This window comes from Myotis daubentonii, chromosome 9 (genome assembly GCF_963259705.1).
Source record: "Myotis daubentonii chromosome 9, mMyoDau2.1, whole genome shotgun sequence".
NCBI classification, from domain to species: Eukaryota; Metazoa; Chordata; class Mammalia; order Chiroptera; family Vespertilionidae; genus Myotis; species Myotis daubentonii.
In genome coordinates, this window is record NC_081848.1 from 73509823 (window position 1) to 73525603 (window position 15781).

A 15781-nucleotide genomic window follows, 5' to 3' on the forward strand; every position below is an offset into this window, starting at 1 on the left:
CAGCAACAATTAAATCACTGTTATAATCCCATCATGTTTTCCACCATTATGTTTTTAAATACTTTTCCACTGAAATTCATGGAGAATGTCAAGGTTATAAGTAAACTAGTGTGCACAGGTTTTACAAACCAATATTATGATCATACTACTTACATTTAGATATGTCTCATAGGTAACGAAGTATCTTCATGTCTACTGTCTCATCTGATCTCATCTGCTTCCTTCTCCCAGGACTGCTATTCACCTGGGACTCCATGGCAATTTGATGTCAAAATCTATTTTGATTGGACCGTGTCCCTGACATACTAGTTGTTGGATATTTTGAATATCATTCTTCAGAATATAATAGATTTTACTGTTATTTTATATTTAAATACAATTTTGTTAATGTGCACATTGAAACCCAGAAGAATGATTTGCCCATAGACCCACAGATCACAAGGAAGGTGGGTTACACTAATCAAAAATGAGTTGTTCAGCCTAGGCCAAGGCCAGGTAGCTCAGTTGGTTAGAATGTGGTCCCAATCCGCCAAGGTTGTGCGTTAAATTCCTGGTCAGAGCACATAGATGCATGCATAAATAAAAATTTCAAAAGAAAGACAAAAAGAAATCAAGTTGTTCAACAAATCCAGTGCTCATTCTATGATATCAAAACTCTTTTGACATTTAGTCTAACTTCAGATCATCATGGAATTAACAATAAATTGAAATCAGTTAAGTAGGGCTAATTTAATATATATTCCAAATGGCAATACTTATGCTTAGGTCTCATATACACAATCCCCAAGTGGAGAAATGTTGACTTTTTGACCAAAGCACAAATCTTCTTTATGGATGAGAGGACACATAAGTATAGGATAAAGTCCTCATCCAATGAAGGTGATAATGAACCACAAATTTCACATCATGATATAGTGGTCTCAATTCCTTACAATGCACAGTACATCCTGCGCAGTTTTGAAGTAACATTTATTTATTTATTGTTGTTTTCTGGGGGGAAGTGTGTTTTCTGTAAAAAGAAACAAAACACATCTTTTTGTTGGTGATGAAAATGAAAAGCTCTGGAAAATATTGTTCTTAGCAACAATTAAAGCCATTAACAAGGGAATCAAATGTTTTAGCGACAATGAGAATATGGTGTGGTTGGTTGAGTTTATTATAAGAGAAGAGAGATCATATCCACTGTTTCGATAATCAGTGCAACATTAAGTGAGAGTATCCTGGGGAGAGATGTTAGATTCTGTGTCATAGCTAGAAAAGAAAGTTTAGCCAGCAGCGATTTTGATTAAGCATAAATATTTATAGAGCAGAAAAGAAGTGCCAGTAGCAGATGATATTCCCTCATCAAAGTGCCTACTGGTGCACCCCAATCAGAATGGGAAATGTGATGCTCCAATCAGAAGTTTTTCTTGGAGTTATTGAGAGTTCAAAGGTTGATTGAAACACAGGAAAGGGTGTTGTTTATTGGATAGCGCAAGAGTGCTGAAGAAAGGTCCATCTGTACTCCACAGGCAGTTACAGAGAACAGAACAAGAGTAGGACTAGGAGACAGAGGGAATGGAGAGAGGGACAGTGCTGGAAAGTGGGGAGACAGACAAAAAAGCCACACCCACCAAGCTTTCCATTTGAAACCACTATCTGAAGATTCCCAAACCCAGACCCACTGACCTGAAATCTAAAAGGAAGGAAAAATGAGTCTCCAAATGATTTGGCTTTGAAGATGAGACTGCAAACTCTTTGCTTCTTTTCTTCTAAATTTTTGGTCTTGTGGCATTAATAAAAGGAAAACTCTTCACTTGATTTTCTAGGAGGCTGCCTTCTGAACTTCAAAAATACATTCAAGATCTGTACATAACATTTTTTTTTAAATTTTACCTGGGGGTGATGGCTAGAAGGAAGGGGGTGGGGAAAGTGCATTTATTGACTCATGTATTGTTCAGCAATATAATAAATAACCTTACAGGAAATCTGCCGAGAAAGTGATTTGACCCCATTTGAAAGGACAGCAACCCAGAAAGAACCATCTTTTCAGATTTCTATTTGCCTTTAAAAACACAGCCATCATACGGTTGAACCAGAGAGACAGAGGTTAGTGCATGAAACCAAGGTACACGCTCTCCTAAGTTACCAGGGATGCTCTGCTCCTGTCACCCCTCTTTGAAGACAAAGCAAAAATCAATTTATCTAGTCTCACTATTTCTGCAACTTTTCTCCTCAGTACTTTAGCTTTAGAAGTGAACGGAAGAAAGAAAAACTCTCTACTCTCTATTCTATTGGGCCATTATTTTTAATATATAGGAGAGATCAAACTTTAATTTATAGCTGAAAGTTCTCCAAGGTCCCGCTTCTCCTCTCTTACCTATATTTTCCTCTCTCATTATAGATTGATGATGGTGAGCCACAGAGCTTTACTCAGATATTGATATAAAAAATTGTCAGTAGAAAATATGAGGATTTTGTCCAGCAGGAAAGTTGTGGTTTTGGAGAACCAAAAATAATAATAATGAAATAAAATAAAAATAAAAAGTGCCCCTTTCCCTCCAAACTATGTTTATATTTTTTATTGATTTTTTTTTTTAGAGAGAGAGAGAGGAAGGGAGAGGGATATAGAGTGAGAAACATTGATAGCGAAACACCAACAATCAGCTGCCTCCTACATGCTCCCTACCAGGATCAAGCCTGAGACCCAGAAATGTACCCTGACTGGGGAATTGAACTGGTAACCTCTTGGTTCCTGGGTTGATTCTCAACACTGAGCCACACTGGCCGGGCCTCCAAACTTTCTTTGAAGCCAGTATTTGTGTTTAAGGCCATTTAAAATGTGGGTCTCTCTTTCAAAGGAAAATAAATGACTACACACTGGTTGAGGAGATATGGTTTGAAAGATGGCCAGTGATATAACCATTTATCAAGCACAACCAATTCATTGTTTTTAAAAATTGGCCTCTAAAGCTACAACAATATCATGTTATTAGCTGTACTAGGAAGTGTAGCAGCCTTTAGATGCTAACTGTCATTTATAAACATATATAGCACTAAAAGGATGTTAAAGATTAGATCAGTGTCAGAAGAATCCTTTGGGGATCTTTATTTATTTTTTTAAATATATTTTCATTGATTTCAGAGAGAAAGGGAGAGTGAGAGATAGAAACATCAATGATGAGAGAGAATCATTGATTGGCTGCCTCCTGCACGCCCCACCCTGGCATGTGCCCTTGACTGGAATCGAACCTGGGACCCTTCAGTCCGCAGTCTGACACTCTATCCACTGAGCCAAAACAGCTAGGACCCTTTTGGGGATCTTTAAAAACTAGTGTGGGTTATTATGTTACACACTCAGAACCAGAACCACTGATTACCCAACTTAATCATAGCCAGGTCACTGTTTTAGGTATCTATCACTACATAATAAGTTACCCAAACTTGGGTGCTTAACACAACATGCATGTATTAGCTCAGAGTCCTGTGGAGCAGAAGTGCAGGCACACCTTTGCTGGTTCCTCTACTCCTTGCCCCACAAGGCTGCCATTAACTTGTTGACAGGGCTGTGTTGCTTTTTCAAGCTCAGAATCTTCTTCCCAACTCTTATGGTTGGCACAATTCCTTGTGATTTTAGGGCTGAAGTGTTCATTGCTCACTGGCTGAGAGCTGAGAGTGGCCCTGTGCTTTTAGAGGGCACCATAGCTCCTCTCCAGGGCTCTCCCAGGGCCTTCTCACAGACCACCAGACACGTGTGGCAGCTTAGGCCTCCAAGCCCAGCAGGAGCATCTCTTGCTGCAGCAGCTAAGAAATGGTCGTCCGTCATGTAACAATCACAGAGTGACTGTTGCATCTCCTTTGTCCTATTCTATGATGAGAAGCAAGTCTGATTCTGCCCACAACCAAGGGAAGTAGGTTATACAGAGAATTGACTCATTGGAGGTCACCTCAGAGTTTGCCCACCCCAAGGGACTCAGTTTCAAGGAGCTCAACTGACCAATTGTGTTTATCTAAATCATTGGTGGGACATGGATTTTTAGATTAGTCTTGGGTGGTCTGTCAATAGAAAACAAAAGTAAAACCAAAATTGTGTGTTGTTTAAAATGCCACACTAAGGCTGTAATGTGATATAGTGAGCAGGTGATTGGGCGTTTGAATTTATATGTGGGATATAAAACTGAAAGTAACAAATAAACAAAAAAGAAAAACAAGTAAGCAAATACTTACAGATACAAACAACAGTATGGTGGTTACCAGGAAAAGAAGGATGGTGGGTGGAAAATAGGTTGACTTAGGGTGGTGGGCACACAAGGCAATATACAGATCATGTATCATAGAAATGTGCACTTGAAACCTATATAATCTTGTTAACCAGTGTTACCACAGTATATTTAAAAAAATTAAATTAAAAAAGAGGTGTTCATAGAATGTGAAAACAATAAGTTTGCTCCTTTTTCTCTTACCATGTATGTAAAGTATTTGTGCAAAATATTAAATAGTTAATTTACAAAGAGCCTCTGGCCCTAACATATGGTGGTGGTTTGAAAAATACTAATTTTGCTAAACTCTGATTTTTGTGGTGATTGCAACCATATTTTAAATAGTCTGCATTTGTGACTGGAATCATTCATGTGGTAAACACTTAGGCCTAAAGGAAAGTTAAGTGTTTGGCAAAAAACATGGATGGCAATGTGAATTGAAGGTGTTTCTCCATTCTTAGCATTTTTATAGATTCTTAAATATTTTTGGAGTAAGCATTTCATAATATGTGGGGGTCCCTCAGGAAGAAGTTGGTTATTTTAACTGACCCGTAGCTAAGATAGCATATACAAGCCTGAAATGTAGTCGATTACCATCTGTTTCTAAATCTCTAAAGTCTCCTAATTTCGGAGTTGAGTATTTCTTTCCAATATCGTTTTCTATCTTTAATTTAAAGTTATTTCATTTTGACATTCCAATAACAACCATGGGCATATGTTAAATGTATTTGGGGAGATACTGTTTTTTTATTGCATTATTAGTGCATTTAAATACAGGTGCTATGATTATAATTAGTTTTAATTCTTAGCCCAGGAATAGTTTCTAAAACTAGCTCGCCTAATTTGATAACAATATTATTTTTGATACAATGCAAATACTCAGGTATGCCATTCAATATTGGAAAGGAATATAATTTTTTAGGTACAACTCATTCCGCATTACTCCAATCACAACCTGCTCTCCTTAGCAGATAAGCAGCCGTGGGCAAACTACGGCCCGTGGGCCAGATCCGGCCTGTTTGAAATGAATAAAACTAAAAAAAAAAAAAAAAAAAAAAGACTGTACCCTTTTATGTAATGATGTTTACTTTGAATTTATATTAGTTCACACAAACACTCCATCCATGCTTTTGTTCCGGCCCTCCAATCCAGTTTAAGAACCCATTGTGGCCCTCGAGTCAAAAAGTTTGCCCACCCCTGGCGAGAAGAAACTGGCATTCTGAAGCATATCTTCACCGTGTATATTATATATCTTCACTCCATACCGATGACAAAATAGCTATGATTTTCCTCAGAGTGAAGCTTATTCTGAAAACCTAGCTGACACAGTTGTGGAATATGGCATAATCATTTGCCCTGCACATCTTATTTTGGTTCTTTTCTAGGCAGGTGAGCTTTAACATCTACTAGAATACTATAAGCATGTTTAAACTTAAATTTTGTTTCAAAACATATTAGGAAATAGATTGTGAGAATAGATGAAAGATATATATTGACATCAGTTCCTTTTTCAAAATCATTATATACCAACACATTTTTACTGAGTTATATGAATTGTGATGCTTTATCATACCTCTGATTGAAGACACACAGATAGGATAGTGCCCTTATAAATATAATAACTCAGTTCTTGATTGTATGCTTATGTCAAAAGTCCCATTGAAGTTTGGAATGCTGATGACACAAATGTAATAAAGAGCCCTTTATGCATTTATATCCAGTAAAACAATATTAGAAGATGATACATTCCCTCTTCCTTATGTTTAGCAATCTGGGTCTCATGATTCTATATTAAATTTATTATGTGTTGGTATATAATTTCCAAAGATTCTGTTTTTAGCATTAGTGTCTCTGCTTTGGCTTTCGCTATAAATTATATGTCCACACTCAGATCTTGAAAATATGTTCTTGGGGAAATAATCACAGTACATGGCCACTCAGAAACTTCCAGTTTGGAAAGAGGCTGGTCAAATGTGCAGGAAGTGACAGCGGGTCTTGATGCTGAACCTGTGGGAGTATAACTTTCTTTGGGACTCCAAGAATGAGGAGAGAATCAGTGCCTCCGTTCCTCTTAACTCTTGCTCTGGGGTCTATTCTGCAAAATCAACAGCAATCATGTGGCAAAATGCACAATTGGAAATAGAGAGTTGGGCCCTTGTTAGAATGGATCCCTAAGATAAATCTGCTGCCAAATGGGAAGGAGATGAGTAGAATTAAAACCATTTATTAACCAGAGTCTTTACATTTTATGCTGCCTCAGGTGCGGCTCTTATCAAGCCTGGATGGTGGGCAGGGGTATCGGGTAGGTGTTTGACCATAAAAACCTAGCTCTTCCTAGTACATGCAGGACACATATAAGGAAGAGTTAATGGTTTTCCTGGTCTAGTGTCCACTGCAACATAACTTCCCTTATTTTGATGATATAATTTAATTGTGTGTTGTGGTTTTTTCCAGAAAGTATTAGTTATTTGATTCAGGCTTCTGGAAAGGTCATATAGTGACTGGACACACCTAAAAACTAACTACTTGTATACTCCTTTCACATGAAAAATCTGGCTTTATCACTGAATATACCTTATCCATGCTCTCTGCCCTTAATCCAGTTATATTAGTATCATAGATATAATTGGCTACAGGGTATATGGGAGTTTTCTTATTTTTTCTAGATGGAACATCTTTTACTTTGCAGCATCGTACTCTGTGTTGAACATAGTCACATTTAAACACATAGTGATATTTGTACACGGGAAGTTCAGCCTGGACCAATCATTAAACTAACATTTTCAAAGTAAAAATATCTATTGTAAGTGAAAAAGGACATGGAAACTGACATAGGCTTGGGTATTCACCCTTGCTAAACAGTTATTAACTGTATAGTCTTGGTCATACCTTGTATCTTCACTAACCATCAGTTTCTACATGTTTAAAAATGATTAATGCTGGGGTCCAGCCCCAGCAGGTCCAGGGGTCCCCAAAGGTGTGGACAGAGTCGGCGAAAAAGGAATGACACGGAGACAGCGTTCAGTTGATCAGCAGCCTAGCCAGGATCTCTAGCCAGGATCTCCAGCCAAGTTCTGGTCTGGATCTCCAGAGAGGTTCTGCTGTTTATTGTCTTGTTAGGTTCTCCAGCCAGGTTCTCCAGGTTCTCCAGCCAGGTTCTGTAGCCATGTTCCCTCGCTAGGTTCTCCAGCCAGGTTCTGTCCAGGTTCTCCAGCCAGGTTCAGTCCCCAGGTTCTAGACAAGTTCTCTTGCCAATTTCTGTAGTAAGGTTCAGTCCAGGATCTTTTGCCATGTTCTCTCGCTAGGTTCTGTCTCTAGGTTCTGAGGCCAGTTTCTGTCCAGGATCTTTTGCCATGTTCTCTCCAGCGAAGTTCTTCTGTCTCTAGAGAACATTCTGTGTAGGTTCTGTGCCTAGGTTCTGTCTCTCTTGGTTCTGTCTTCTAAGTTCTGTCTTGTTACATCTGTATTTATACCAGTTGATTCAATCCTATCAATCTCTATTACAAAGGTTAGGGCGTTTCTTATCTCCATTCCAGGGAGTAAAGATTATGTAGCTTAAGCATGATTGTTCGTAGTTAAAGTGATTAATTACCCGCCTGGCACTTAGTTAAGAGGTTTTATTCCCTCCCTAACTTCAGGGGAAAATCCCTACCTGGGGAAACAACCTTTCTCAGAGACCTTGGTTAAAACACATAGTGCCAAGAAGGTGAGCAAACATTTTAAGAACAGTATGCCATATATGCCAGGTCCTTTGAAATAGCAAGGATGGACCGGCTCCTGGCAGATTAATTTTAGGTACATTCTCTTTGCCTTGAGAATTATATGGAAGATGCTTTCTTTTACTCTGCTCTTCTGACCACTCAGAAGTAGGCAGACAGCTTGTTAAATCAAAACAAAATCAGAAATATTTAAAATGCACAAAAGTGGAAGATTATGAGTCATTAAAAATTTAAATTCCCATAGAATTTTCCCCCCATCAATTCATTTTAAATATAAGCTGCAATTTGACACTGCTCAATTCACCAGCCTCCCTAAGGGCATCCTGTTTTCATAACAGGAGTTCAAAAATTGGGTCACCTCATGATACATGGATTATATTTTAGAAAAGGGATCAATAGCTCCCTGAGTGCCTTTGACTCTAGAAGGAAATAACACTTTTAGGTGGAAACCTGCAATATACTTGGACATCTGCATAATGACTGAAATTAGCATGGGTTTACATAGTACACAGCTCCGTTTGAATTTTGATGCCTTAGAAAGGAACAGAAGGTTTTAAATTTTCTAAGGGAAAAGCTCTGGAGGGTGTGAAGGCCTAACCCAAGTGAGCCCAAGGTGAAATGCATGTCATGAATGGATGAAGAGACATTAAAACTGGGTTCATCAAAGGAAAATGTATTATCCAACCAAAAATGATCCATTTCTGCGTATGTGTTACAGCACTCTTACCCTTGAAGGAGGTTATTAACAGGCGACCTGTGTCCATTCTGCTTATTGAGAGGTGATGTAGTGGAGCCTATTCATTAGACAGATATCTATGACCATAAGTTCCTTATAGTAATATTTGTGTGAAGGGAGAGGAGAAAAATTAGGAAAAGAGAGAAAATGAAAATGGTAGAAAGAAGAGAGAGTAGAGTAGTGGATGAAAGATAAGAAAAGTTAGGGTGAGGTGGGCAAGAACAAACACAAGTGTCAGAGGGAAGGGGGGGGGGTGGTGTCCAGAAGAGATTAACCAAATAATTTATATTCATATATTCATATATGCATAACCCACGGACATTGACAATAGTGTGGTTAAAGCCTGGGGAAGGGTGGGAGTGGAAATCAGGGATTCAATGTGGGAGAATCTATAATACATTCAATAACAAATATAAATTATAAATGAATAAATAAATACACAAACTTGGAATCTGCTTGATTAAATGGTTTAACAATCATATGGTTCCAAAAGTTTCTAGACTACATGGCTACAAGTGTTTGAAAAGCAATATACTCAGCCTGGAGATTTTGAGATCTGCCAAGATGTTCTGCCTTACTCTGCAAGTTGGGAGAATAAGAAATCAGTCCTGTCCTCCTGTGGGTACTGACAGTGGGAACCTGTACCTGAATTTGTGAGCAAAAGGTGACTTACTTGCAAAGCTCTCCAGAACTGTGGGTTTCTGTTGAGTTCTTCAAACTCTATGGGCCACAGAGGAGCTTGGTGAAGTGATTCCCTTCTCTAGTGTATTCTTTGTGTCACACAAACCCCATCATTTGAATTTTGTGCCAACTGAACAGACTCCATTGATTTACTGATCCTTAGTGTGTTTTCCATAGTCTTATTACTCAGTCAGCTATATCATTTCAGATTGATATTATGAAAGAATAGCGTGAGTTGATTTAAATCCAGCCATAAAGACATTTAACCTCTGAGATTGCCTTTGTCTTACTGTGGATGATGGTAGTCACTTTCTTTATGAAATACTAACAATGTCTCCTGGTATTGCATAGGTAGGAGATAAATAAGCATATACAATTATAACAAAGCAGAAAGAAAAATGAATTCAGACATTAAACCTCAGGTGCGCTGGATGAATAATAACTGGGTGAGTGAGGCTGGAAAGAGCCCTTGGTGCATTCTGATAGTCTTGAGCAAGTTTTAATAATTTGCCTCTTACCTGTCTCCCTTATTTTAATAGGTTTGTGCCCCATTTTCCTACAATACTAGTCCCAGATAAGTGAAAAAAAATGCAAGAGCAAATAGAAACAATGAAATTTGAGACAGAACCTGCTCCTAACAAAACAAGAGATTCAAGAGAATTAGCCTGTTTCCCAGAGCTCTGCTTTTCCATCTATAGAATGAGGACATGGACTGTGTGATCCGCTATCTCTTTCTACTGTAAATCACTTTCTGTAGCTTCATTTTTCTTATCTGTAAAAATGGGAAGAAAGCCTACTTCACAAGGTGACTCTGAGGACTAAAAGAACACAGTTGAATATCTTTCTCTGCACACATCTACTGGATTCCTGAATTTAGTTATCTAGAATTCACAGAATGAGTGCAAGTAGTAAGGGGCATAACACTGAATCTATTTGAGTTGAGTGTTTCATATAGCATGTGGTGCGTTTTGACCAGTGATGATTTGTGAAATGGCTTTACGTCCTGGATATCTATAGAAGCACCTGACCTATTCTGGTCTCCTTGACCTTGGCGATAAAGACAGCCTTGTTCAACTTTGTATCCCCAGCATCTATCACAGTGCCTAACAGTCAGGAATGCCCAATGGGTGTTTGTGGCCCTCAGGCCAGTCACAGGACCTTGCTGAGCCTCCGGAGTTGGCTTTAAAATGTACTAAACAATCTGTACTAAACAATCTGTCAGAGTTTTTTTTTAAGAATGGTAAAGATCATTTCAGAAAAGGTAAAATCATAACACACATACAAATATAAAATGAACAGGTAGTAAAGATTTCACATAGCTCATTAAACGAGAGAACCAGGATTGTTATAACTATGTAAAAGAAAAAAACTAAATAAATGCACATTTTATAAATCAGGAATATTGAGATTAAAATACAAGTGGAAGTAAAACTAGCTTCTTCCACAGTGGAGAGGGAAATCTATTGACCCTTGACTGCACAAAATACAATTTGTTTGTCTATAGAGAAGAATTATTTTGTACTGCTAATAGTTATTTACAATTTACAGAGTTGTAAATTCTGTAGAATTCTTCTATGGAATCAGAATCATATGAACAGAAGGGTGTATTGTGGACAATGTATGGTTTTACATTGAAGCACAACATTTTTCCCCACATAAAGTACATAGTCATGTAAATCACTTAATGGTGCCTTATACATAGCAAACTTCAAATAAATGGTTATTAAAAATGTAACATTCTGCTAGATGTAATTGCAGATGCAAAACCACATTAACATTCAATACAGTTTTATATTTTAAAAAATAATAGAAACGGTCAAATATTATTTAGTGAGAGTAATGGGAACTAAAACCTAATTGATCATCCAATATTTATTGAGGATTACATATTCCTAAGTACATCATTTTATTTTTTAATTTATTGCATTGACATCTATAATAATAAAAGCAAAATATGCTAATTAGATCGAACATCCTTCTGGATGCCCTTCCGGACAACCTACTGAACGAAGCTGGGACTGCGAGGGAATCCCAGGTCCTGGGGGAAGGAAGGCTTACTCTTGCATGAATTTCATGCATCAGGCCTCTAATATCTATCTATCTATCTATCTATCTATCTATCTATCTATCTATCATCTATCTAGATTTCAAGCATATAATTCTGTGATACATGATCTGTATATTGCATTGTAAGCCCAAAGTCAAATCATCTTCCCTTACCATATATTTGTGTCCTTTTATTCTGTTTCATACAGGAGTTACTGGATGCAGAGAGATAACCTATCTAGATCACCAATATGGAAACATCCTGAAACTACTTTGGAGTCTCAATACATTGACTGGATTCAAGTTTAGCAAACAGGGAAACTGGCCCACCAACAATTTGCCGCAGGTAAGTGAGAGATGTAACTTTCTCCCTTAGAATCCCTCAAAGATTCATTGACTGTGGGGTAGTTAATTACATTTCAGAGGATTTTAATATCCTTTTGGTACAGGCGAGAGTTGCTCTTCTCTTCCTAACGTCCCCAGGTGGATGCCAACGCATGGCTAAGTGTCTAGCCATTTCTTTCTTCTCATTTGGGCATCAGTCAGTTACAGATGGAGGATGCTGGGGGAGAAGGTACCCACCTCATAAAACTTTTACTAGTGGTGATTCAGGCGGAGGAGCATAAGTCCAGCTGTTTCTGAACAGATGTTTCTTTGTTCTGCCCCTGGAGGGGACAGAGTGGCAGAGTGGCCTGCCCTGGATTCAGGATGAAGTATGCGGACAAAGAGTGATGCCCTCTGCCTTTTTTTTTTGAAACTGGGGCACCAGTTAGGTCATTCATGTGAAACAAAGTGTTTGGGAAAGGTAGCCGGATGGTGAGGTTGCAAAGCTTGAGGCGGTGACAACACAGACATATTTTCTGTTGGGCTGTTGTGAAAGTTGAACTTGGCTGAACGAATGGGTTGGGGAGAATGAAAGTCTGAGTGACTCCAACAGGGGGCAATTTGTGAGCTGGGCCTGAGTGGCAGCATCGTCTGTAGCTAGATGTGCCATCACCAGTCAAGGCCACTTGAGCCTGCACCTAGGGCCTGTGCAGGTCTATGACATGGAAATCTCCTGTTCATTCTTCTGTGTTGTTTCAATGTGTTGAGGAGAAAAGAAAACACACACACACACACACACACATCCAATTATAGTGACATTAAGCTTCGCCCGTGGCTGGGGAGACATTTGTACTTGCCATTTTCATTGGGAAATTGTACTTGAGTCATTCATGCTGTTTTAATGTTATAAGAACCTGGGGACCTTGGCAGGTGAAATTGCTCAGACATTTTCCTGTTAATATTTGCCTCTACTGGGTTGAATGTATAACAGTGATCTCTTCTGAATTCCCAACTCAAGAGCTTCCAGGAAGTTTTTAATTTATTTGTTTTGTAACAACTTCATCACAGTATGTTAATGAAGCTAAATTGGACCCATGTTATCTGTGTTTGAGAGCTCCCTTTGTTTCAAGAGTCACATAAGAACCTAGGTTTGGAGGTGTTTTGTAGCATGTTAAGGGCTCTTAAAGATGAGGAGGCAATGGTAAGATAAAGAAATGGTACCGGCACTCAAGAGGAAGACAAACCAACAAAAACACCACTTGAAGGTGTTTTTATTTAAGTGTTTGGGTCTCACTCCTTTGCCTTCAATCTTAGTTCTTCTATGGACGCAAGAGGGTGGATATTGTCTACTTTGAGTTAGGCTATTTGTTTAGAGGGAGAAAGACTCATGTAAGTAACCCAAGTGAAAAGAGAATTGTTCTGGTAGCAAATGTGAACTGAAGCTGAAACAAAATTTAAAAACAAGAAGAAAACAGCAACTTATGTTTGTACCATTTTCATGAGCAACAGGGAACTTAACTCCTCACAACTCTATTTCTCTCTGAACTTCCTAGTCCATTTTTTTCTCCCTCCCTCTCTCTTTTTCATTCAGTGTGATTCTCAACAGATTCACCTGAGTTATTAGGTGCATCAGCAGTTTATTCATTCTCTTTCAACTGAGTAGTATTTCGTAGTAAGGATATACAACAGTTTGTTTAGCTTTGTACCTATTGAAGATGTCTTGATTTTTTTTCCAGTTTGGAACTACTATACTTAAAAAATTGCTATAAGCATTCATGAACAGTTTTTGTGTGGGCATTGAATTTTAATCCATTTCCTGGAACTGCAATTGCTGTATTAAATGGAGGTCACATATTTGTGTTTTTATTTCCAGCTTTAAGCTATAATGAACATGTAAATAGTGTAAGTTTATAGTGTAAAATGTGATAATTCAATGCATGTCTACATTGTGAAATGTTTACCGCAATACGGTTAGTTAACCCATGCTTCAACTCACATAATTGTCATTTTGTTGTTCTTATGGTGACAAAATTTAAGATCTACTCTCTTACTTTCAACTATACACTACAGTCTTATTAACTATAGCCATCATGCTATACATTAAATTCCCCAGAAGTTATTCATTATATTCAACGTTTGTACCTTTTGCCCAACATTTCACTTACCATTCCTCTCAGCCCAGCTCCTGGTAACAATCAATCTACAATTGTCCTCCCTTATTGGCAGTTTTCCCTTCCACTATTTCAATTAACCATGGTAAACCATCCCAAAAAATACTAAATGGAAAATTCCAGAAATAAAGAATTAATATTTTAATTTGCATGTCATTCTGAATAACTTGTTGAATTCCTACACTGTCCTAGTCCACCCTACCTGGAATGTGAGCCATTCCTTTGTCCAGTATATCCACACTGTATATGCTACCTACCTATTAGTCACTTAGCCATCTCAGTTATCATGTTGAATGTTGCAGTATCACAGTATTTAAATAACTCTTATTTTGCTTAATAATGGCCCCAAAGCACAAGAGTAGTGATGATGGTAATGCAAGTATGCCAAAGAGAAGCCATAAATTATTGCTTTCTTTAAGTGAAAAGGTGAGTACAATACAATAAGATATTTTGAGAGAGAATCCACATTCACATAACATTTATTACAGTATGTTGTTATAATCATTCCATTTCATTTCATACTGATAACCTCTTACTCAAATTTATAAATTAAGCATTATCATAGGTCTGTATATATAGGTTTTAGTACTATCTGTGCTTTTAGGCATCCACTGAGGCTCTTGGGATGTACCCCTTAAATAAGGGGAGGCTATTGTACTATCTGTTCCTGAGTTCAATGGTTTTAGATTCCACATGTGAGATCATGTGGTATTTATTTGTCTCTCTCTGTCTGACTTATTTTACTTAGCTTAATGTCCTCAAGGTTCATGCATGTTTTGCAAAGTCAAGATTCCATTCTTGTTAGAACTAAAAAATACTTTATTGTATTTATATAATAAAATAAATTATATATTTACATATTTTTTCTTTATTCATTAGTTGATTGACACAAGTTGTTTCTATGTCTTGGTTATTGTGACTAATGCTACAATAAACAGGGTAGTGCAGATATCTGTTTGAGATAGTGCTTTCATTTCTTTTACATAAATACCCCGAGATAGAATTGCTGGATCATCTGATACTTCTATTTTAAAATTTTGAGGAGTCTCCTTACTGGTTTCCACAGTGGCTGCACTAATTTATATTCCCATCATCAGTGCACCAGGGTTCCCTTTTCTCTACATAACTTGACATGTCCTATCTCTTGTCTGTTTAAAGTAGTCATTCTAACAGGTGTATAGTGGCATTACATTGTGGTTTTGATTTGCAACATGAAAGGTGGAAAGAGCTCCCCTTGCTGGGAAAGGGAGAGTGGGGTGGCCTGCCAGCTTCCTCAGTCTTTAGGGACACTGCATGAAGGACCCTCTTGGGTCTCAGCCCAGACAGAGCCTGGCAAAGCTGAGATGTACAGAGAGGCTAGGAACCAGGAGGCCAGACAGGGGCCACTGTTTCTGCTGTGCTGTGGGAGCAACCAGGGTTCCCAGGGTCCCGCTCTGCAGAGGACCGTGCCAGCTTTTGTCACTAAAGAAACCAGGACAGCTGCTTCAGGCCCCTACAGATTTCACTGGTTTTAGCCCCACAGGTTTTCACGTGTGCTGATGCCAGCCATCTGAGTGCCACCCCACTGCGTCCTGGCCCTGGGTCCTCAGAATGTGAACTGACAGCCAGCCAGGCCTGCGAGCGACTATGCCAGGGTAAAATCTCAGCTGTGTCCCCCCTTGTTGATTTTTGCCCTTGCTGCTGGTGCTTTTGGTGTCATATCAAAAATACATATGTATATTGTCAAGACCAATTTCAAAAGCTTTCCCCCTAATTATCTCATTAGGGTTTTAATTTTTATTTCCCTAAATCCCAGTGATATTTGACATTTTGACATCACTGTTTATGCTTATTTACCAGATTTATATCCTCTTCAGTGAAATGTCT

General features: G+C 38.3%; 1 protein-coding gene across 2 annotated transcripts in view; it reads left to right on the forward strand.

Annotated features, from left to right (window-relative positions):
- The window catches only part of LRRC4C (leucine rich repeat containing 4C), a 994437-nt gene that overhangs the window by 570588 nt on the left and 408068 nt on the right, over positions 1–15781 (forward strand). For both annotated transcript variants that reach the window (XM_059709619.1, XM_059709620.1), the window contains exon 4: positions 11630–11766. The gene's annotated coding sequence lies outside the window, so the exon portion shown is untranslated. The remainder of the gene's footprint in view (positions 1–11629; positions 11767–15781) is intronic.